The sequence below is a fragment of the Sinohyriopsis cumingii genome, chromosome 2 (genome assembly GCF_028554795.1).
Source record: "Sinohyriopsis cumingii isolate HCF-2022 chromosome 2, ASM2855479v2, whole genome shotgun sequence".
Lineage (NCBI taxonomy): Eukaryota > Metazoa > Mollusca > Bivalvia > Unionida > Unionidae > Sinohyriopsis > Sinohyriopsis cumingii.
Window position 1 is genome coordinate 49,168,979 of NC_142962.1, and position 23,189 is coordinate 49,192,167.

Here is a 23,189-nt window from a genome sequence, read left to right on the forward strand (position 1 = left end):
AGACTTATAAAAATGGTACTAGCAGCTGCCTGACTTGGAACTTAGTATTAAGAGGTTAGTGTTAGGACTGATTGACCTGGTGACAGAATAATGTGACTGGGTAGGGCATGATGCTACATATCTGCAGCATGATGCCCCAGTGCTTGACATCACTGCAGACTGTTACACTGACGATATAGCGATGTGACTGAAAAATTGCTATTGATGAGTTAAAAATCTAAAACACATACACACATACACTTAATGTCTTTTCTTCATTTATTTTCATGATTGTTAACTGACACAACATTTGTGGTATTAGTCAATAAAAAACTTTAGTAGAGAGTCAGAAATCATTTCATTTCTTTGATGTAATAAATTTGATAGCTGTTCCAATTAAGAATATTTCCATATATTGGACAGTTTGTTTTCTTTTTATTTATTATTTTCTCACACCAATACTAATTCTAGAGTGACTGCAAGTCAATTCATACTGGACATGATGACATAGTTAATGGTTCTTACTGCTCGGCTCCTTAAAATGTAGTTAGTCTAAACAGTATTAAAATTTTTTTCTCCCTCCTTTCATCATGGTATATAGTCAGTAATTATTTTGTTAACCCCAAACTTTTATTTACATTTCTATCCCATCAATAAATGGGTCTTGATTTTGCTCTGTTATATGATGTCCTCGTGAAACTGACCAGAGCTATTTGCACTTCGAATATTGATCCACTAATGTTTCTTTTTCATATTATCAGCTGTCGTCTGTAGTATCACTTTATAGTGAATCTCATCATATGTCTTCGTGAGATGAACATTTATAAAACTTTATTTTCAAATTTGTATTTGAACCGCTCTATTGATGTTACCACTGTTGAAAATTATTAATGTTTCCTAAATTCTTTTATGCTGTTCTTGTGGCTGGGAATACATAATAAAAGTTTCAAATGGCTATTATTTTGTTTTTCTCACCCATGCGACAGAAAAATCTAGCTGTTTTGCTAACCTTACTTTTCTTATCTCAGTCTAGTCGTCTCAGTCAAGGTGTCTATGCACTCAGAACTACTTTTTAAAAAAGAAGCCCTTGTTTTCTGCTGCTGTGCCTGACGTAGTTGTTCTAAAATCAAACAACAAAAATTTATAACAAAAAACATAGTAACTTATGTCAATCCATCTTTGAGAACACACCATACAAAAACATTTTGAGAGAGAGACAGTGATACACATGCATACAATGTCGAGATTTTTGATATTATGCTAGTTTGTTCCACACAGCATAGTAAATTTTATCCCATATGCAGGTATTGCTCAGTACATTTTCAGGTCAGCGTCATTAAATGTAGCTAAAGCTACCTAACTAGTTTTAGATACTTCGTGTGAAACAATATACTGTTTGCAACAATTAATGACACTGACATCACAATTTACTGTGCTACAGATGGGACAAAATTCTCATTGCTGTGTGAACTATGACAGAAAACACTGATCTGTGCACACAGACTATAGACCTATACACTTCATAGCCTCCCAACTCTCTTAACAACTACAGAAAACTTAGTAACAGCCAGAAATGTGTTATGTCAAACAAGCTTTATTCTAATTTTGTTAAGCATATCCATTGTGCCCCAGTTGAATCAAAAATATACTTGCAATATTTAACGACAAATATTGCACTTAACCAGCCAGAATGAATCGTTTATCCGTCGGCACATAGCCTCTACTACTACAAAAGAAGTGTGGGCCCAGTATCGTTCCATTATTTACAACTTAATTTTCTAAATCAGATCTGATGAAAATGAAAAATTCTCTTATAATAAATATTAGTTATTTCATGTTAATTTCATATAACATTCATATATTAAATGTAATAATACTTCAATACTATGCAACGTTTTATGTTGTTTTTATGGGTTTTTTTGGCTCATGCATAACTGCTGTGTACTTAGATGACACTGTCACGCCACAGTCCTTGTACACGTTTGTATTAATGCACCACGTAAATATTTGCACGTAAACTATTTTTCAAAAGTGAGAAGTTATTTTTTACTTTAAAGGAAATTATTGGGTGAGAAAAAGAATCTTCGTTGGGTTTTGGACCGAGACTAGGAAATCCCCCTCGGCAAGCCTCGTGGGGAGACAAATAATGTAACCCCTTGACTGGGATTCCCTTGTCTCGGTCCAAACCCCAACATAGATTCTATGTCTCTTTCTCACTCTGTCTCCATATGTATGTCTCGTGCTCTCTCTGTCTATATATATATGTCTATTTTTCTCTCTATCTCTTGCTCTGTCTCTCTTGTTCAATCGAGTGAGAGGCTCCCTCTTGCTCTGTCCCACTTATTCTTTCTATCCGTCTTCTACCTGTATAACTTTGTCTTAGGCTTTCTCTGCTTTTCTTGCTTGATATCTCTTGTTCTGTCTCACTCGCTTTCTCACGCTCTCGTTTTCTCTCTTTCTGTCTCTCGTGCTCTGTGTCTCGCTTCTCTGCACCTGTCTCTCGCTCGCTGTCTTTCACTCGCTGTCTTGCTCTGTCTCATGCTTTCTTTCGCTCTGTCTCTCGCTGTCTCGCTCACTGTATCTCTCTGCTCTTCTGTTATCTATATTTTGGGCGTCTGTGTACTGTATGCTATGTCCTGTTATTTCTAGTGTATGTGCACATTGGTTTTGGATTTTTATTTATCCGTATGACCCAGAAAAACATAGTTGACACCAACTCTTCACTAATTCTGTTGCACCTAGGTAAATACGAGTTCACGCCTTACAAGTGATAAGGTGCGTTAAGAAACACCACAAGCACATACATTCAGCAAATGACTATCATCCATCCTGTACTCGTATTCTTCATTAGCGACTGTGACGACCCCCCCCCCCGGTCATATAAACGCCGGTCACTTCTCTAGCCCGATGGCGACAAAGAAGAGTTTTCAATTCAACAGACGGGTAATCTCAAGGTCTAAGCCACTGTATACTAATCATTTACAAATCCTCCCATAAGTAATTATTTACATTTACTACTATCGATACAATAAACATCCGATGAATTATATATATATATATATATATATATATATATATATATATATATATATATATATATATATATATTAAAGTAACCGATACAAAAAAATTCTTGACAACATCGTATTCCTGAGTCCTGAGAGTGTTGACGATGTTAGCAGAAGACAACATTTAATGGTCATTACCTGTATGTTACATATTTTTCAATAGAAATTATCATCTGCAGATTAATTGAAATTTTATAAAACAAAAACTTTGCATACGTGTAACTGGTGTGAACACCACCAAGCAAGTCTAGTACTTGACGTGTCATCAATACCAGGGATACATCTTAGTTCCATATGGTTAACTATGATTACAGACTTACCTTTATCCAGCATAGGAAACCTCTTATGACAAAATCGACATGTGTACCGTAGAACTCAGTTGACCCGTCCGCCCGAAACAGCACCAAACACTCATTTCACATTATATGGGGGCTGTGTACATACATAGAGACGAACCATTTTTAATTAGGCCTCGCCAAGGCTGATCTAGCAAAACAAACCACATGACAAAATTCCATGTGTTACCGAAATATTGATGTTACTTCACAGATAACCCTAACTCGAAATGACAAAATCCATTTTCCTACACAACCTCTGGACTGATTTTCATGAAGCAATTACCGATCTATCAGGCTCCATGAGACATGTATCGTATTGAAAACTGCATCCAGATTACCCCATCCGTTCGTAGGCTTTTGACAGAAAACTAACCCTAACCCTAACCAATGCTACATTGATGGGAAATCACAAGAATCCGAATTTCTCCCAAACTACTAAAAACAAATTTCATGAACCAAGTTCCGATCTTTCAGGCTCCATGAGACACGTATTGCTGTAAAAGGTGCATCCAAATCATATTGTCGTTGCGTTATTACTAGAAGCACATAACCCTAACACTAAACCTTAACCCTAAGTCACAATAATCCGATCTTCTAACTAATGCATCGACCGGTTCTCACCAATGAGGTATTGTTGGATTACTCTCATTAAGACGCACCTTTGGACATAGGTGTCATAGAATTCCGATGATCCGTCCACTACCTTAGTACCAAACACTCGTTTCACATTATGGGGGCGTTGTAGGTCGCAGACATGCGGACGAATCATCCTTATGTTTGTCTCACCAAGGCAGATCTAGCAAAGCAAACCGCATGTTAAAATTCCAAGGCTGTTTCGAGATAATCAGAAAATATTGATGTGGCAACTTGGCCATTTTACCTCCAGCAGACCGTCTTACGGTGCTAGTTTGCAAGACGGGCTTGATTGCAATTTATGTCGTACATGGTATGTTTTGTCACTCGAATCCAAATAGCTCCATAAGCCCTCAAGCTACCTTCATAGGCTAGGTGTCTCAGCATGCGTATTTACTTGGCTCATCTGGTTGGTCCAATGTCAGCAAGCAATTCAAAGGGGTTACCAAAATATTCACCGAAAAAGACGAAATTCATCTAAAAATGACTTAGTCAAAATTTTACTGGAAAGGTTGTAACTTAGCCAAAAAATCAAGCTCTCTATCTCATCAAAGTATTAATAGATTTATCTCCTTAAGATCCGTCATTGGATACAGGTATCATAAAACTCCGATGATCCGTCTGCTCACTACAATGCCAAACACTCATTTCGCATTATAATGGATGCTGCAGGTCGCAGAAAGACATACACACCATTTTACATAGGTTTACCCAAGGCAGATCAAACAAAGCAAACTGCTTGAAAAATTCCCAAGATCTTGAGAAAATAGTTAATTCATGGGTAACCCTAAATCCTAACACAACATGACAAAAAATTAATTTTTGCTCCAAAATCTCTCGACCGATTTTCATGAACCAAGTACCTATATATCGAGCTCCCTGAGACACGTATTGCAGTGAAAAGACCATAAAAATCGCCGGGTCCATTCTTACGTATCATCATAAAACTGCGTCACTAACCCTAACCTATGATAATCATAAGGGAAATCACAAGAATCAAATTTTCTCCCAAAGCACTTGACCGATTTTCATGAAAGAAATACCTATCTATCGGGCTCTATGACACACGTACTGCAGCAAAAAGCGCATTAAAATTGCCGGGTCCATTCGTATGTTATACCAGAAAACCGTAACCCTAACCATAACCTATATAAACATATGGGAAATCACAAAAATTCAATTTTCTCATAAACCACTAGACCAGTTTTCATGAACGAAATATCTATCGGACTCCATGAGACAAGTATTTCAGTGAATACGGTATCCAAAATGGTACTCTCTGTTCGTACGTTATACCAGAAAACCGTAACCCTAACCATAACCTATCTAAACATATGGGAAATCACAAGAATTCAATTTTCTCATAAACCGCTCGACCAATTTTCATGAACGAAATACCTTTTTATCGGACTCCATGAGACAAGTATTTCAGTGAATACGGTATCCAAAATGGTACTCTGTTCGTACGTTACTACCGGAAAACCATAACCCTAACCCTATCACAAGAACACAATTTTCTCACAAATGCCTCAACTGATTTTCATCAGCGATGTATCACTGGATTCATCTCCTCAATATGCATTTTTACATTATAAATTATCTACTTGATTATTTCGATTCAAGTCTCTCTGCTTTTACCCTAGTACATAGTGTTTAACAAATATCAAAAAGGTGCAAAATACTCTTTATTTTGTCAATGAAAACCTATCAGTGAGTACTTATCTTCTATGCGCGGCATCCTTCACAGGCTTCTGGTTATATCAAGGATTAAATAAAAAATTATGTCTCTGTTACAACATTTTCTATGTGTCAAACCCTAAGTACATTGTTGAGTTCATCGAGTATACGCACTTTCCAGACACTTGCACTCGTCTCCTGTATTCATATCATCATTATTCCCAATGTTAGATTAAAATACATTGGAAAGCATCCTTATGATTACCAGGGCCCAAATTTCTGGAATAGTCTGCCTCTTCAACTTATTCATAATGTACCTGCAACACAATTCAAGAAAGCTCAGAAAACTTACCTTTTCTGCAGTGAATCGACTTGCGCCATTTTTCACCTGTATTCTTTTTTTAATGCATTTTTGTCACAGTGTGTGGTATTTTCCATTGATACATTTATCCAGACTAAAAAAATACTTTGATTTCAATTATTATTATTATTAGTAGTAGTACTTGTGCATACTAGTTACCTCTGTCTGCGTAGGTTTGTCTCGGATTCAGCCAGTGTGGGTATGGGAGAAAGCTTGCCAGTAGTTTTTTCTTGGGTTCGTGGTTCTTTCCAGGGTTTTGCATTGTATGTGTCCTTTACATGTTACACTGTTATCATATTTTGTGTACAATGTAATTTTTGGTGTCTAACAAGCTCTTAAAAGAACTAATTGGCATCTTGTTTATGTTAAATTTCTATTTAGATTAAAAGAGATTTTTATTATTGGAAGATGATTTATGCATCCTTTCAAAACCTCTTCTCTGCTTAACCACTAATGTCATTATTAGAACAATGGTAGCTCACCATGAAGTGTATTAAGTATTTTGAAGGAAAGATGTATCCCTTCTTATTTAAGTCAATGCAAACACGGATGGGACTGAACTTTGGCCGCATGTGTCCCAGTTAAATATTAATGTTTTATGCAGATGCTGTAAGAAATATTTAAGAATCTGTCTTCCCTGAATCATGTGGACGTTTATGGCAAATTTGTTCCATTAGATGTGTTACATCACACAAACATGGCATTAGTTCTATGAAACATTTAGTTTGTTGAATAAATCCTCAAGCCTCTTTCAGTTAACAAATAACCACAATTTCTTGTTCAGCTTGACTGATATTATTGTCATTGTCATTCACTTAGTTTAGTCAACAAATATTTTCTCAATCTTAAATCTGTTAGCATGTAGATTGCTTTCATGTTTCAGTCAGTCTCCTGTTCTCACCATGAAAGTAAGTCAGCATATATACATTGTTTGAAGCTGCTGAAATAGACAACGTATTTTCCTCAATACAGGACCCGCACTTGGGAGAAGTAGACAGTTATGGTTTCGTAGTTTCAACTCGGGGGTGGGGTTGGGAAAGGAGTGTGCTGTTCTTTTAGCCATTTCTACATTTGTAACTGTACTGAACTGGAGAGGAAAAAACCAAATGCAATTATTCTCTGTGAATTTAGCATGGGAATTTTTTTTTATAGTCATGCATGCCAACTACCAAACAAACATAATGCAAGAAATTATTCTGTCTATGAAGTGCTGGTTGGGGTGGGGTGGGAATAGAAACAATAATGGTAGAATGATATGCGAGAAGGTAAAGAAATCAGCTGAGGATCTCACTCCAATTAATTCAGAACCCTTTATGTACCATAATTCCTATGATACAAATGTAGGAATTGAATAGCGATGGAATATAATGACAGTTACCCAGGTTTCTGTGAGTTATTCGGGTTTCTTTAGCTTTATGGGCCTTACGTGTTGGCAATATTAATGAGAGTGTATAAACCCAGAGCTTGTGATGTCTTACAGCAATCAGCCACCAGGGGCCTGTTTATAGTGGTGTTAAGCACTGGGGCATCATGATGTAGACATGTGGCATGATATCCCTCTTGGTCACATTACCCTGACACTGGGCAACCAGACCACCAGGGCAGCCTGAGAAAATAGTAGTCTTGTAATATATATATATATATATATATATATATATATATATATATATATATATATATACACACACACACACACACACACACATACATACACCTCCTGAAATGGAAAATAATTTAACGAAAGGAAAATAAATATTTTGCCTTATCATTTCCCATTTTTAATTTTATGTCTTGGCCTGTGCACTTTATATATAGGGACTAATACTGTTTTTAATTTCAATGATAAAAATACATTTGATAATTGTGAGAAGGTAATTGTGAGAAGACAGTAGATTTACAATCTAGGACAGAAACAGAAGTCAAATAAAATAATTTCTTTTGATTCAATTATTTCCCTATTTGAAGAAACGAATTGTGGATGCTTAGAATTATGACAATGTGTGGCCTAAAAGTATGGTCTTATGTGCATGCAAGTAATAAAAGAAATACTGTATGATGTTAAATGTTTTATTAATTTTGTTTATTTCACACAGAAACATTAAAGACCACAACATCTGAATACAAAATGAATTTGAAATCATGCAATGAAAAAGACATTGCCATTTTTCCATTTCTTTCCTTAATACTTATTACAAGGCCTCTTAACATGTGAAACAAGTCTTTATTTAAATGCAAAAACTCAAGCACCAAAAATGCAACTTCTTAGTATATAAATTTTAATTATAGTTACAACGAAATTAATGGTGTTTACAAATCACAATATAACTTATACACTCGTCAGAAGCTGTCCAGGTGTATAAATTCTTGAAAAACATTTGGGACACAATGGGGGTCAATGGAGGTGGGAGATTGCTAAAAAGATTTTGAAAAGCAGGACATCTTTTATGTACAGCATCTTACCTATCTGAAAACATTATTAAAGCATATACTGAATAAAATGGTAGCAAATCATGAAGAATGCAGTACAACTTGTCATTCATTTAAATCACTGTTGTAGACCTAAAGGACAGACACGGTAGGCATCTGTAGGCTGGGAAAAAGCCTTTCAGTGTCCAGGGAAGCCAAATAATGGTGGCTGTGACAAAAAGCCAATTCTAAATATTTCTAATGGTAAAATTGGAGTACAGCTTCTGCATTTATTGGGTAGACATTTTTTAAAGCTTAATTCCTCAATTATTCATTTGCAAACACTCAGTGTAACTTTCACTACATTACTGTGTAGAGATTTAAAGTCTATAAAGCAATTAAAAGCCAAATACTGTATACTTACTGAAAAGAAAATTTACACTTACAAGGAATGTACTTCAGTATTTTCATCTGCACCCACATATTTTGTTTGCAGAGGTACATTGTACCATTATTTAAAAAGTTCAGGTGAAACACTTAACATGTATACTGTACTCTTACATTAAAGAACGGTACAATTTGCAATTGCAAATGACTTGCAGTCACAATTAGAAAATCTCAATGACAATGTTTGGACTAAATACAGAAAATATATACATTTCAAAACATGTTAAACTAGGTAAGTAAATTATGAAACAACAGTGTACATGTTTTATACACAATGGATTTTTGTTACCAAAAGAACAATTTTTCTGGGAAATTCATCAGACTAAATTTTCACCACAAAACATTGGTCATTTGGATGTTGTTTTTCTATAAAATCAATAAATGAAATTTATGGTATCCAAAAGTGGTTTACTGTTGCAAAGGCAACATTCTATCATGCATGTACATATTGTTCACTTTGTTACTTGACAGGAGGAACACATCCACTACCCACTGTTTCGTGCCCATAGGCAACTACTTTCTACCCAGATAGCCACCAAAATATTTTGTGAATACTCTTTGGACAACAATTATTGCACATGGTTTGATGCCAGTTCATGTTTCATATATTTATGAACATATATACATATTTAGTGCTTTAAGCCAATTACTGACACAAGTACAAGATATAAAGCATGCACACATGATAATCTAATTATTTAAATAGTGGAGCTCCCCCCACCAAGATTCATTCAATTTTAGCTTATTTACTACATGTTCCATATTTTTAAGCTTTGCTTTTAGGGCTGTTCCATTTGAACATACATAGTACCCAGGGAAGGCAGTTTAAAAAAATATATATGCATTGATTTCACAGATTTCATATTTAAATGATAAGAAAATTCTATACTGCATCAATGGGTGAGTATCCCACTTTGAAAGTGCCTTCCTGGGTCCCATGTATGATTTAATGGAATAGCAATTAATCTGGCTGACATCATTTAAGTTTAATCAGCAATCAGAAGTAATCTGTAATAAGCTTTTTAAATTTCTTTTATTTTTTTTTACCAAGCTGAAATAATAAGCAACATCTTAACCATTACTCAATAACACAATCATGTCAAATACAGTTGGAGCTGATGCCTTTGCTAAACAAGAAAGGTAAACAATAATGAAAAGTGGAGCTCTATTAATTGCTCTTGCAACAGAGCAAAATTTTAACATGAGTAAACCAGTACATGTACTGCTTTTTATGAGTAAAATCATGGAAACAGCAGAAAGTGTGGTCAGAAATGTACGTCCCTTTCAGTATTACCGTATACTGAGTTTGTAATACAAATAACATGTTTACTAATAATTGGTGATTCTTGATAATTTGTGCTGTTGAAGACTGACGAATTCTGCTTGTGCTCTGACAGACGAGGCAGAGGTTGCAATCTGTGTAAATCTGCAATCTGTAGCAGGTACATGGATTTCAGTGGAGCATAACCTTGTTCTTCTCAATCATCAGAATGACATTCATCACTGGATCTAAAAGATAAACCTACAATATTTAATGACAAATAATGCACTTAGCAGCCAGAAGGAATCATTAATCCATAAGCAACTTTCACTGTATTACTTGCAATATTTCCAAGACAGAAGAATACATTTTCAAAGAATCCATGAACTTGAAAGTTTTAGCACATGTTTATCCACTAGGGTCGGTATTTGGAGGGTCTTTTATACGTAGGGGTAATTTTACAATTAATACTATGGACAACATAAGTATGTCACAAACAATTTCACCTCCTATAAAGAAAAGGAGAGTTAAATACGATAGTGACACAGATCTCTAATTACCAATGAATAATCTAAAGCAAGATATTACTCTTCGTTACAGCTTGTACAAAGTATAACTACAGTAGAGCTGAGTAGCCAGTATCGTTTCATTATTTACAATATAACTTTTCAAAATTGAAACTGATGAAAATGAAAGTTTCTTGAAATAAATATTAATTATTTATTGTCAATTTCATATAACATCCATATATTAAATGTGATAATACCTGATTACTACGTGACGTTTTATGTTATTTTTCTTTGCTCATGCTAATAACCTGTTTAACTGGGATGCAATGGTCACACCACAGCCTTCATTAACATATTTGCATTAATGAGCCACATGTAAACATTTGCACATGAACTATATTACACTAGTGAAGAGTGGCCGAGTGGTCTAAAGTGCTCTCCATTTCGGATCACTGCCATCTCACCTCTGTCTGCGTGGGTTTGAGTCTCGGATTCAGCCAATGTGGGTATGTGGGAAAGCTTGCCAATAGCTTCTCATGGGCCGGTGGTTCTTTCTATGGGTTTTCCCTGGTTCTTCTTTCACCATTAATACTGGCCACCATGTATAGCCTATCATGTGCTGAAAAATGGCGTTAAACCCTACAACAACAACAACAACACTAGTGAAGAGTTCTTTTTGCTTTAAAGGAAAATATTGGGTGAGATAAATAATATACGTTGGGGTTTGGACTCCCCAATGTAACCCCTTGACTGCGATTTACTTGTCTTGGTTAAAACCATAACATAAATTTTATATGTATTTCCCAGAAAGGAGGAATGGACAGGTGAAAATAATGAGAACGAAGTAAGATTTTATTTAGCAAGCAGAAAATGAATTTCTTTTTTTCTTAATTTCTATGAAGGAATGAATCAATTTAAAAGATTTTTTCCATATCATTCCAGAATAGTTTTCCTTTTAAAAATATCATATTTAAAAAAGTTATGGCAATTAACATTTCAGATGAAATGTTACTATTAGGAATTGTTATGTTAATAGATTTAGGTGTGGATCTCATCAAGAAAAGGAAAAACATTTTTTTCTGCAGAATAATTGCAGCAACTTTTGTTCTTCACTTTTGGAAACATTTTGGTGAAATCTCTAACAGTTATAGAGCTTAGTGAACTGCATCAAAGTGTGTTGAAAAATCAATTTTATGCTGCCAAATAATAATATAAAGATCATGAAATTAATATATCACTCTTTAAATGACTAGCGAACAATTCATACAGTGACAATAGTATTAATATTTGTACGTAAGAGCATGGAAGCATTATGGCAGTTTCACTTTCATTTAGCTATGCAACTCAATCAACAGTTTGTTATTCATAAATACTTATATCTACCATATTTACCGTATATGTTGAGACACCATAAATTAATTCTGAATGTACATTTTTGTGCACTGTATGTTCTGGGACACAATGTTTCTTTTCCAGTCTTAAGTTGTGGGCATGTTTTAAATCATTTGAAAATTACATGTTGGAAAATGCACTCCAACTTAAATTTTTATTTAAAAAATTATAAAACTGTACTTTTGTTTAATCCATTGCAGCATCATCTCAACAACCCAACCCGTCTCCTGTACATATATGATCCATTCCTTCATTGCATGAATATCTTTTTAGTTTTGTCATACAGTGAAAATGTATTGTTGGACACAACATATCTCCTTAAGCGGAAACTGCATGGACTAAAGTCATTTTATTTAAGATCTGCACCAGTCATGCTAATTCTCACACTTTCAACCACCATCTTATTGACAGTCCATCCAGGAATGAGATCAAACCACACTGGAATTTCATCCATGTTAATGATCATATTGTCTGCAAAATCATCTACTCTTCTGGGCTTCATGAATTCATCAAATGATTTTATTTTCTCCAAATCATCTAGGTGACCCTGGATCATCGATGTCCATGCATGAAGTACTATATTATGTCACTTTAGAAATTGTTTCATTATTTCAATTTATTTCCAAAATTCCTGTGAAAACTGGTCAAATAGAAGCAGTTTCCTTATGTGGGCCGACTTTGTGTGGGTGTGTGTGTATGTGTATGTGTATATATATACATATATATATATATATAAAATCAGAACACTTAAAAGAATCCAAAGTCGGCTTGCTTTGAAAACAATAACCTTTATATTGATATCCTTTAAAAAATAATCGGCTTAAAAGTATCCAAAGTTGGCTTCCAAGGTTAGCTTGCTTTGCAACAAAAAAATAACCTCTGTCTTCAATATCCTGCTGGCAAAATGACAAATAATGATTTTTATTTGCAAGATACTGCCATATAATTGAACTGGATATAATTTGAATTTGATTTGATTTGAATTTTTTTATATACGTAGCTTTAACAATTTTTCAGTCTTATCGCTACGATGTCTGCAATGTGGCAGTTTATAGTGATGTCTAACACTGGGGCATCATGCCGCAGACATGTAGCATGATGTCCCACCCAGTCACATTATCCTGACACCAGGCCGACCAGTCCGAACACTAACCTCTTAATGCTGAGCGCCAAGCGAGGCAGGAACTGGATATAATACAATCTTGGTTATTTTGCACATAACACTGTGTCATGGGTGAATGGCACATACCTTCAAGCAATCATTCATGTCTCTGCTGCATATTTGGAGTGTGTGAATACATTTTCTTTAATGCTCATGATGGAAAAACGAGAGGACTAAGTGATAACAATACAATGTTAATTGATAACAATACAATGTTAATTTCTTTCATTTTATTATCAAATAAGTGTTTTGTTTATCATTTTTAATGCAACATGGGGGTACAAATTAAACACAAAATTATTTCATTTTTTAAGTCTTGGAACATATGACCTAGGTGTAAAAAAGGTTTCACCATAAGTTCTAGTACATGAAAAAATTTGTGTCCAATATATACAGTTATTATTAATAGGCAAGTAGCACTAATTTATAGTAATATTGATAGACAATGAAGCCTCTGCACTAACAATAATGTATAAGTTCAAAATAGATCATCCATTTATTAGAACCACCACAATTTTCTCTCTAAAATGCTGTGAAATGTAGTAGATTGTTCATATGTTAGTGTAATTATCTGATTATATAATACAGAGAAAAAAAATATCTCATAAATATATACCTTGAAATGAAACAACATTGAACACTGATAAACTGAACTAATTTTTTTCAGCAGCTTAAACTATAAAAATTGATGTCAAAAAAGTAAACTAAGTCAAAGTACTGTCAACAATGCTCATTACATTGCTATTGAGACAAATGATGCCTCTAACTTGTATAATCTAAATTCAGATCAAAACTTGCTTTAACTGCATTCAAATACATGAAATTGGAGTATTATCCATACAACTGAACCGGAATGATTGCAGTGAAAGTGTGTAGTATCCAGTGTGCTCAAGAAACAAAAATCTTAACATCCAAATCAACATTCGTCGGGGGCCCCTGAGTGGCCATGTGGTCTAAAGCACTCTCCGTTACAGATCACTGCCATCTCACCTCTGTCTGTGTGGGTTCGAGTCTCAGATTTGGCCAACATGGGTATGTGAGAAAGTTTGCCAGTAGCTTCTCGAGGGTCGTTGGTTCTTTCCGGGTTCTTCCTCCACCATTAATACTGGCCGCCATGTATAGCCTATCGTGTGCTGAAAAATGGCGTTAAACCGTACAACAACATCAACAACATTCGTCATTCTGATTAACTTACCCAAAAAATCTAATGTAATCTGGTAACGCAGCATTTCCCTTTACCTTTGATGATGTAATCCTTCTGGAATTGCCCACTGCCTTTATTGGATCACTGAACAAATGAAAGAAAAAGAAACATTTTGCATTAGATGTCTGAACACCTTGTATACCACTGATGGAAACAAAAAGGAATCAAAACATACCCATCTTACATAATTTATTTCACCAACAGAAAGCAGAGGTCACATTTAATTGCATAAAGAGGTACCAAGTCTATTTGTAACTATCAGAAAATCTAGGTGATTAATATTTACATCTGAGTTAACATTAAGTCAGTACTCAGAATTTAGTCTCTACCTTTCTTAACGTATACCCCCCCCCACTCCTGCTGGCTCAACAGTGTAATCATATTGTTTGTTTATTGACTGGTGTGTGTGTGTGACTTGGATTTTTAACGTAGCTTTAACAATTTTTCAGTCATATCGCTACAATGTCTGCAGTGTGGCAGTTTAAAGTGGGGCATCATGACACAGACATGTAGCATGATGTCCCACCCAGTCACATTATCCTGACACCAGACATACCACTCCTAACATCAACCTCCTAATGCTGAGTGCCAAGCGAGGCAGATGTTAGTACCATTTTTGCAAGTCTCTGGTATGACTCGGCTGGGGATCGAACACATGGCCTCCTGCATCCAAGACGGACGCTCTAACCACTAGGCCACCAAAGCAGTTTTTTTATTGACTGGAAGGCATTTTAGTTACTCTTTGTAACAGTGTCGCTTTAGTACAGTTGTCTAAGTTAGAAGCTGTGCACAGTCAGTGATAATGCATCTTTTTGAATCAAAGCTGTGTTGCTACATGAAGTTTTATCACAATACTTTGTGCTTTGATTTCATCTGGGACTTATTACAATATTATCTATTTCTAAGCTTTCTGGACATAGGACGAAAGAGTTCTTTGTCTCTGGTAGAATTAACACATGATATATTTTCTTGACTGGCAATTGTAAGATTATTTGTTAGATGTTAATATTTTGGGATACATCATACCAAGTTGTTTTTCAGTTTGGCCAGTGCCTGTGAACTCTCTCTCTCTCTGTACTTATTACCTACAATGTAAAATTGCTTTCACTCCGAACATTAGGGAAAAGTTTGCTCTACTTGTGATACAGAGACTATCAATATACTAGAACAGCAGTAGTTAAAAGCAACAGCGGTTTATAAACATTCAAGCTCATCAGTTTACCCATCATGTAAAGCTGAGTATTAAATGATACTAAATCATCACTACGAATATCCCACCCAATAAAGATTAAAATTAATACTGCACATAATAATACAATACGTGTGCAATAACTTATATTTACATGCGAACAATTCAAAGTGAAATACCTAAGACATAATGAAATTAATGTTTAATCTAGAAAAATTATTAATTGTTGCTCACAGAAGGTTAAACCATTTAGTGTATTGAAGTAATCACAAAAATATTGCACATTTTTATGTTAATGTTAAAAATAATACATAACTCAAAATACCGATCTATAGCTTAAGGAACGGAAAATGTACCATTTTTTATGACAAATTAAAATGTTCCCACTCTATTACAAAATAAATAATATTTCCCTTTCACACATTAATGTATAGCATATATGTTATGAGATGTGGTAGACAACTTTAGATAGCTTTTTATGTCTCTTGCAGAATATGGGATAGTCAGTCACACCCATACTTCTAGTATGGATGCTTATATGAGTCATCTATGATATATCAAATGGAAAATATACCTTTGTAGCATCACATTTCTCAGCTTGTCCTTAGCCGCTGACTCATCTACACACCTTTATCAGAGGAATGGTCATGTGAACATCTTTTCGACTATCAGGTGACAAGGCCCATTTGTAAAAGTCCATATAATTACCAAAATCAGCCGAAATCTACACTAATCTGCAAACAAAGTTAACAAAAAAATGAGAAAAAAGTTACAATGAAGAATTATATTTCAAGCACAAATGAACTATAATGACATTATGGTCAGCTGTTAAAACATTTCATTGATCCAACAACTTTACCCATGAACAGTTACGCTGGCAATAATAATAATATTCTGATATGATATTAAGGGTTGTCCATAAAGCACGTATGCAAACAATTGGTGATTTTTTTTACCCCTTTCCCATTACTCATTGCAAATCATACATTTTGTATCCACCCTTGTGTAAGTACATTGCTGAGTCACCACCCCCTTTCCAAGAATAGATGGGACAATTGAATTTTAAAAGATGAAGTTATTAGTAGTCATTAAAAATAAGCAGCGGTTTAAATTAATACCATGTAAAACAAACTCTGAAAATGAAAGTAGGAAAGTATTAACATTAACTATAATAGTGATACAAAGGTTGAATTTTACAGAAATCGTAACCAATGCTTTTCTACAGCAAATGTAAATATTTATCTCTAATAATAGTTTTAAACAAGTGACAGCAGCTAATATTTAGTTGACCTTAACTTTAATAGTCAAATATCAGACAGTGACTAAAAATTTTATATCAACTTTGGAAAATTGGAATATTATCAGCCTTATCATCATTTAGAATGACTGAACCTCAAATTTTTATCATCAGCTTCGATATCATCAAAATCATGAACCATAACAGTTCTTTTCTCAGGTGACAATTTTTGTAAGGTGTGTGCGATCATGTGACATTTCATGATGGCTTAGGATGAGTAATTAATTTAAGACATGCTTCTGAATCTCACTTTTATAAAAGTAAAGGACAATAGGTGTCAAAAAGGCAATCAATGTGTCTATCTAAGTACAATACTGTCCCAGTCTGGCAAGGTATGGCTTCACAAATTCGCATGAGGCACCAGGGTCTGGAATGCATAATCTGTCGGAATCATGAGATAAAATAACTGGTCATGCCAGAAAATGAAGAGGAAAAAATGTCTTCTGCAAAGTGCACCATGTGCAATAAAACTACAACATATCACACTTCATAATTCTAAGCAGATATTGACTCTGCCTGACATGGCATACCAGCCACTTTGCATCTAACTCATCTGCTAGTTATGTTTCTGACTTGACTAGTCTTCATAAACATCACAGTTATCAAGGAATATTGACCCCTATCGCTGCAGAACATACTTAGCAGTTACCCTGCCACATACACAGGCTAATGCTTTTTGAATTTTTTTCAACACCTCCCACCTCCACTCAATGAATACATACTTTATGCTCGACCTATTAGTGTCACAGAAAAAATAAAGTGACAAAATGAACTAATCATGTCACTATCACAAAATTTACCAGTACATACATTATATAATATACAGCTGACCACCCCAGTGGCCTAGTGGTTAGAGCGTCCGCCTCGGATGTGGAAGGTCGTGGATTCAAACCACAACTGAGTCATACCAAAGACTTCAAAAAATGGTAATAACAGCTGCCTTGCTTGGTGCTCAGTATCAAGAGGTTATTATTAGGACTGGTCAGCCTGGTGTCAGGATAATGTGACTGGGTCGAAGATGATGCTGTATGTCTGGGGAATGATAAACCAGTGCTAGACATCATTATAAGCTGCCACTGCAGACATTATAGTGATATGACTTAAATTGTTTTAAAGCTATGTTAAAAATCTAAATCACATACTATAATATACAGGCAAATGTACATTTATATGGACAAGTTATTCGTAAAACTCGAACAGTACTGATTGTTATTGTCACCAGATATGGATATGCACTGACAAAGTTATCATTCAACTTAATGCATCTGTTTAACAGACTTCTGATGTTAATAATCAGCTGACTGTAAAATATCAATATGATTACCATCAAGGTTGTAAAATGTTTGTTTTAGGAGATTTTTGGATGGATTTTGGTACGTATAGGATATGGGAAGATATGGACCAGTATATAGACCCAGCAAAGTCTTTACAACTACTAAGGTAACATACATTTGAGTGATGAAGCTGTATAATGTATATTTATCATTTAAGCAGACAAAAATGGTCTTAAAACTTGTGTAGTTATGTCACAAAATTTATGAGACTCAGTCAATTCAGTTTTTGATTTAAACTGATTCAAAATTCGAATTATTTCTTTCCTTTTGTTTTGATTTTCTGTTACCTACTATACATGAGTGCTTTGATATTTCAGGTCATAAAGTCTGCAATCAGCAAACAAGTTAATAAAAACAATGACCCTCAAGATATAATTTATGACTGTTGTCGTTTGTATTAAAATGAATTTATTTTCCACTATAAATCAGATGGCTGTGGGAAACAAACAATAAACAGACGTTATGTACAGTCCTAGTTGTAAAAGGGGAGTTACTCTGATATTGCAGTAAGACCAGCAACAAAACAATAATCTGATAATGGCATACACTTGTATTAATGTTGGAAATTTAATGTATAATTGTGTTACACAAAGTGTAATCAACTTGAAAAATGGATGCTACTTCTATGGCACTCATTATGCCACCTGTGCCCTACAGCAACAGAAACTTATAAGAAGGAATTAAAGAAATGCATTTGTAAATAACCACCCACGATGACTGGAGTTGCTCTGTGATTGTTGCTGAGAATGAACAATCAATATGAGGATGAAAGTACATATCAACCTAAGACTGTTTGAACAACAACCGGTGTTCCAATGAAAAGTAATAAATCGTGTACAATGCAGCTTTCAAGTCAATGCCTGTTAAATGCGAAAGCCACCAAAAAGCGACATTAACATGCTTCACATTTTGATTCTTATTTGCTACCATAGATTCGATTTCCTAGTCCTTGATCATCACGGTAATCATATGATCTAACTCTTGTATAACATTATCAGACAACAAACAGGCTAAACATTTTGTTAAAGTGATAGAAATTTTAAGAAGATATTGATTCTGTCTGAGAACATAGGTTAAGGATATTATTTTGAAACAGTAGTATTCATGGGTTTACTTATCAAATAGTGTACGCGTCAGCAATCCTGACATTTTCCCAAAATAATCTGGTTGTATTAGAACTAGTAACCTATGGTCATGTGGTATATATATAAGTACACAATATGTGGTGCAATAGATAAAATAAATACCGAAAAGTTCAAATATCGAGATACCACAGAACCAGTATCGTCGGAAGCTAGGCCACATCATATTGGTTTTTCCACAGGGGCTCGTATCGTTACTTACAACTGACCTGTCAGACATGTACTATTTATGTTGTCCAAATATAAAAAATGGGGAGGCAAGGGTCAGAGGAAACTCGGACTAATGTACTATATAATAACTACAATATAGCACATGTATGACAGGTCCATTGTAAGCAACAATACGAGCCCCTGTGGGTTTTTCAATGATTTTTTTTACCAGTCCTCGAAAATTAATAACGGTAATAAAGTGTTTTATTCGGAAAGAAATGTAATTGCCAGTACTCAAATAAAATGTAACTTATTTCTTAGTAACGCTGTCATTATACATACTACTACGAGTCCTGCCGTGCAGATAAAATAATGCGATCTTATTACTAAACCACGAAAACTGATAACGGTCATAAATGGGCATGAGGCGTACTGTTTCGTTTAATTTCAGTTCTAATTTAAAAACGTGTCTATTGAAAAATATAAACGTACAAGGAATTCATAGATACGGTTATAATAATAATAATAATCATAAATAATAATAATAAAACTAAAACTACTAGCGAAATAACCTTGCAATTCAACCAATCCACGAAAATTGATAACGCCACCAATGGCGGTCTAATTTCAAATAATACTTAAAAAATTGTAATAGTAAACAAAAAAAAAATGCAATTACCAGCTCTGAAATGAAACGTACAATGAATTATTAATAACGGTTAAAGTATATACACTACCGGTCTGATAACATAATGCTAAATTTCTAGCAGCACATGTCTCAACGTCAATGTTATTTTCTAAAAACCACAATGTCCAATGAAAATCATCATTTCAACAATGTTATTTGCATATTTGCATAAATGAATATTTAATGACTGGTAGGATTTCTCCATTATCCCAAGTGCTACACAGCGCTGTAGGTATCACGGTACCAACTGTTTTTCCATATACCTCAATGCTAATGTTTTGTGAAATAAATATACTTTCTGTCCTACTTGGGCATGCATGTCACACACTGTCATATAGAACAATGCTAGACTGTCAATTTGACAACGACATAACCAGGTACTCCATTGCATTTAAGAGAGATAACTCTACTGGAACTAGACAGGGGTAAGAGTTATCTAGTCACAACAAGCACATTTTCAGCCATGTGTACCATATTTTAAAAAAATCATAAAAAATACAAAATATGATCTAGATAGAAATTAACACAAACTCACATGTTGCCAAGAGGCTCAACTTTTTTTTAAGCCAAACAGAAAGTACAAGTCTTACATAATGCACCAATCACAGCTAGTTTTGTTCTTTAATTCTGAATACAATGTTCCATACACCTTAAGCTCCGCCCACCTGGACTTGCGCAATTGGTACCGTTATACCTGTAAGTAAGGCAATAAAACCCTGACGCCAAATATAAATTTAGTACATGGGATCCCAGTAATTTGGGATAGGACTTTTGTCTTTAGTAGGTGGGGTTTTTCTCTCTCTTAGAATAGAATTAATGCGTTAATAAGTAATTTTGACATCGTACAGAAATCCCCGTTACAGTCATTCTTGATGCTAGTAATCACGTAGATTTCGACGTTCAACTTCCTCATCATTGAGATACAGCTGACATTTGCAAGGTAAACTTTCTGGGGCCCCGAGTGGTCTAAAGCGCTCTCCGTTACGGATCACTGCCATCTCACCTCTGTCAGCGTGGGTTCGAGTCACAGATTCGGCCAATGTGGGTATTGAGAAAGCCTGCCAGTAGCTTCGGTGGTTCGGTGGTTCTTTCTGGGGTTTTCCCGTGTTATTCCTCCACCATTAATACTGGCCGCCATGTATTATCGTGTGCTGAAAAATGGCGTTAAACCCTACAACAACAATAACGTGGGTTTTATGTGCGCTCTGTTATATAAATGCTTCCCGATAAGATCACTAGATGACGATAGTCTGTCCATTTTACCTGGACGATGGTTAATCCGAGTTTCCTCTGATCATTGACACCCCATTGGAGACATTTGTACATGTGGTGACGAGTCCATGTCGATTGACTATTGAAAGGTTGGAATTCGCCGACACCTTTTGGTACCCGCTTACTAGCCGGCTAGCAAATTTGAACAACATTTCATCGAGACATTCCTGCATGATATTGATAGGATTATTATTTATTTCTCAGGAATTGTGACCATAACATTCGTTATATCTTTAATCGGCTGACAGACGAGACGGAGCTAAAGCGTTAATGAAATTTGACCTGAATGTCGCCATTTGCATTCATAGTCACGTGACTACACCAATCTCTCAAAATACATGTCATTGGCATCCGAGGTCCAATAGTCGCGAAAATATGCTACATAATAATGATAATTTATTGTCATTATTATTAGTTGTAGTATTTTCAGCGATATTTAATAGTATTTACAGTTGTATTAATGAGTAGCAAACGTACACAATTACATACGCACATATTAGTATTTATAGACAACGTATAACAAGAAAATTATTAGTATGAACATTATTAAATATAATTTACAATGGTACGCATACATATGTTCATGCACTAGTACATGCACAAATACATAGATATACTTGTGAATATGTTGCATCATAAATTTACAGAATTTGATGTAATAGTCATAGGAATTTGCGATTATTTTTTTCCTGGTGTTAAATATTTTTATATTTTTTTGTTATGAGATGTATAAAAATGTATGTTCTTATGTTTGCTTCTGATTTGAAATTCTAAAAAGCCATATGGTATCTTCTCGGGATCTCTCTTAAAAGCTTTATTACACCCACAAATGTTAAATATATATTTTCCTGGAAGATGTTAAATCTTTTTTTGTTGATCCATTGCACCAAGTCCTTTAGAACACTCGCTTTTCCTTTTTTTCAGAACAAAACACCTATATTGAGAGGTTGTTGACCTCGGATTGGCACTGCTGTTGAATGCTAGGAAAGCAGCATCACTCCAAGGCAAGAGCAACAACTGTAAACCGTCTAGTGATATCTTTATCGCCGAGAACTGACTAATGATTAGGGTGGAGTAGCTTGGAATATCGTGTCGTCATGGCACAGAGAGAGAGAGAGAGAGAGAGAGAGAGAGAGAGAGATTTGGATTTTTAACATAACTCTAACATTTTTTCAGTCATATTGCTTCGATGTTTGCAGTGTGACAGTTTATAGTGATCTCTAGCACTGGGGCATCATGCCGCAGACATGTAGCATGATGTTCCACCCAGTCACATTATCCTGACACCAGGCCGAATAGTCCTAACACTAACCTCTTAATGCTGAGCGCCAAGTTTGGCAGCTGTTAGTACCATTTTTGTAAGTCTTTGGTATGATTCGTCCAGGGATCGAACCCACGACCTCCCGCATCCGAGGCGGATGCTTTAACCACTAGGCCACCGGAGCGGTCAAGAGAGAGAGAGAGAGAGAGAGAGATCATGTCAGAGACTTGAGACAGAGAGAAAATGATAAATACATTTTTTCATAATAATAATAATAATAATAATAATTATTATTATTATTAATGAGTATCCGACATTATTTACCTGTTAGTACATTACACCACAACTTACGAACATTATTAATAACATCTACAATGGTATTTATGAATATCAAAGCATACATACATACATACATACAT

General features: G+C 35.0%; 1 protein-coding gene and 1 long non-coding RNA gene across 4 annotated transcripts in view; one reads left to right on the forward strand and one right to left on the reverse strand.

Annotated features, from left to right (window-relative positions):
* LOC149804804 (TNF receptor-associated factor 3-like) overlaps window positions 1-23,189 on the forward strand; it is a 222,455-nt gene that overhangs the window by 21,881 nt on the left and 177,385 nt on the right. The window lies entirely within an intron of this gene.
* On the reverse strand, window positions 8,724-20,376 carry LOC149804806 (uncharacterized). 3 transcript variants are annotated; one of them, XR_016416716.1, is made up of 4 exons: window positions 20,287-20,376; window positions 16,201-16,360; window positions 14,429-14,521; window positions 8,724-10,418 (listed from the first exon to the last, which is right to left on the reverse strand). It is a non-coding gene; the product is annotated as an uncharacterized LOC149804806 (long non-coding RNA). The 3 variants fall into 3 exon arrangements; XR_016416718.1 differs by having other exon boundaries at window positions 20,229-20,358; XR_016416721.1 differs by lacking the exon at window positions 20,287-20,376 and adding an exon at window positions 20,122-20,156.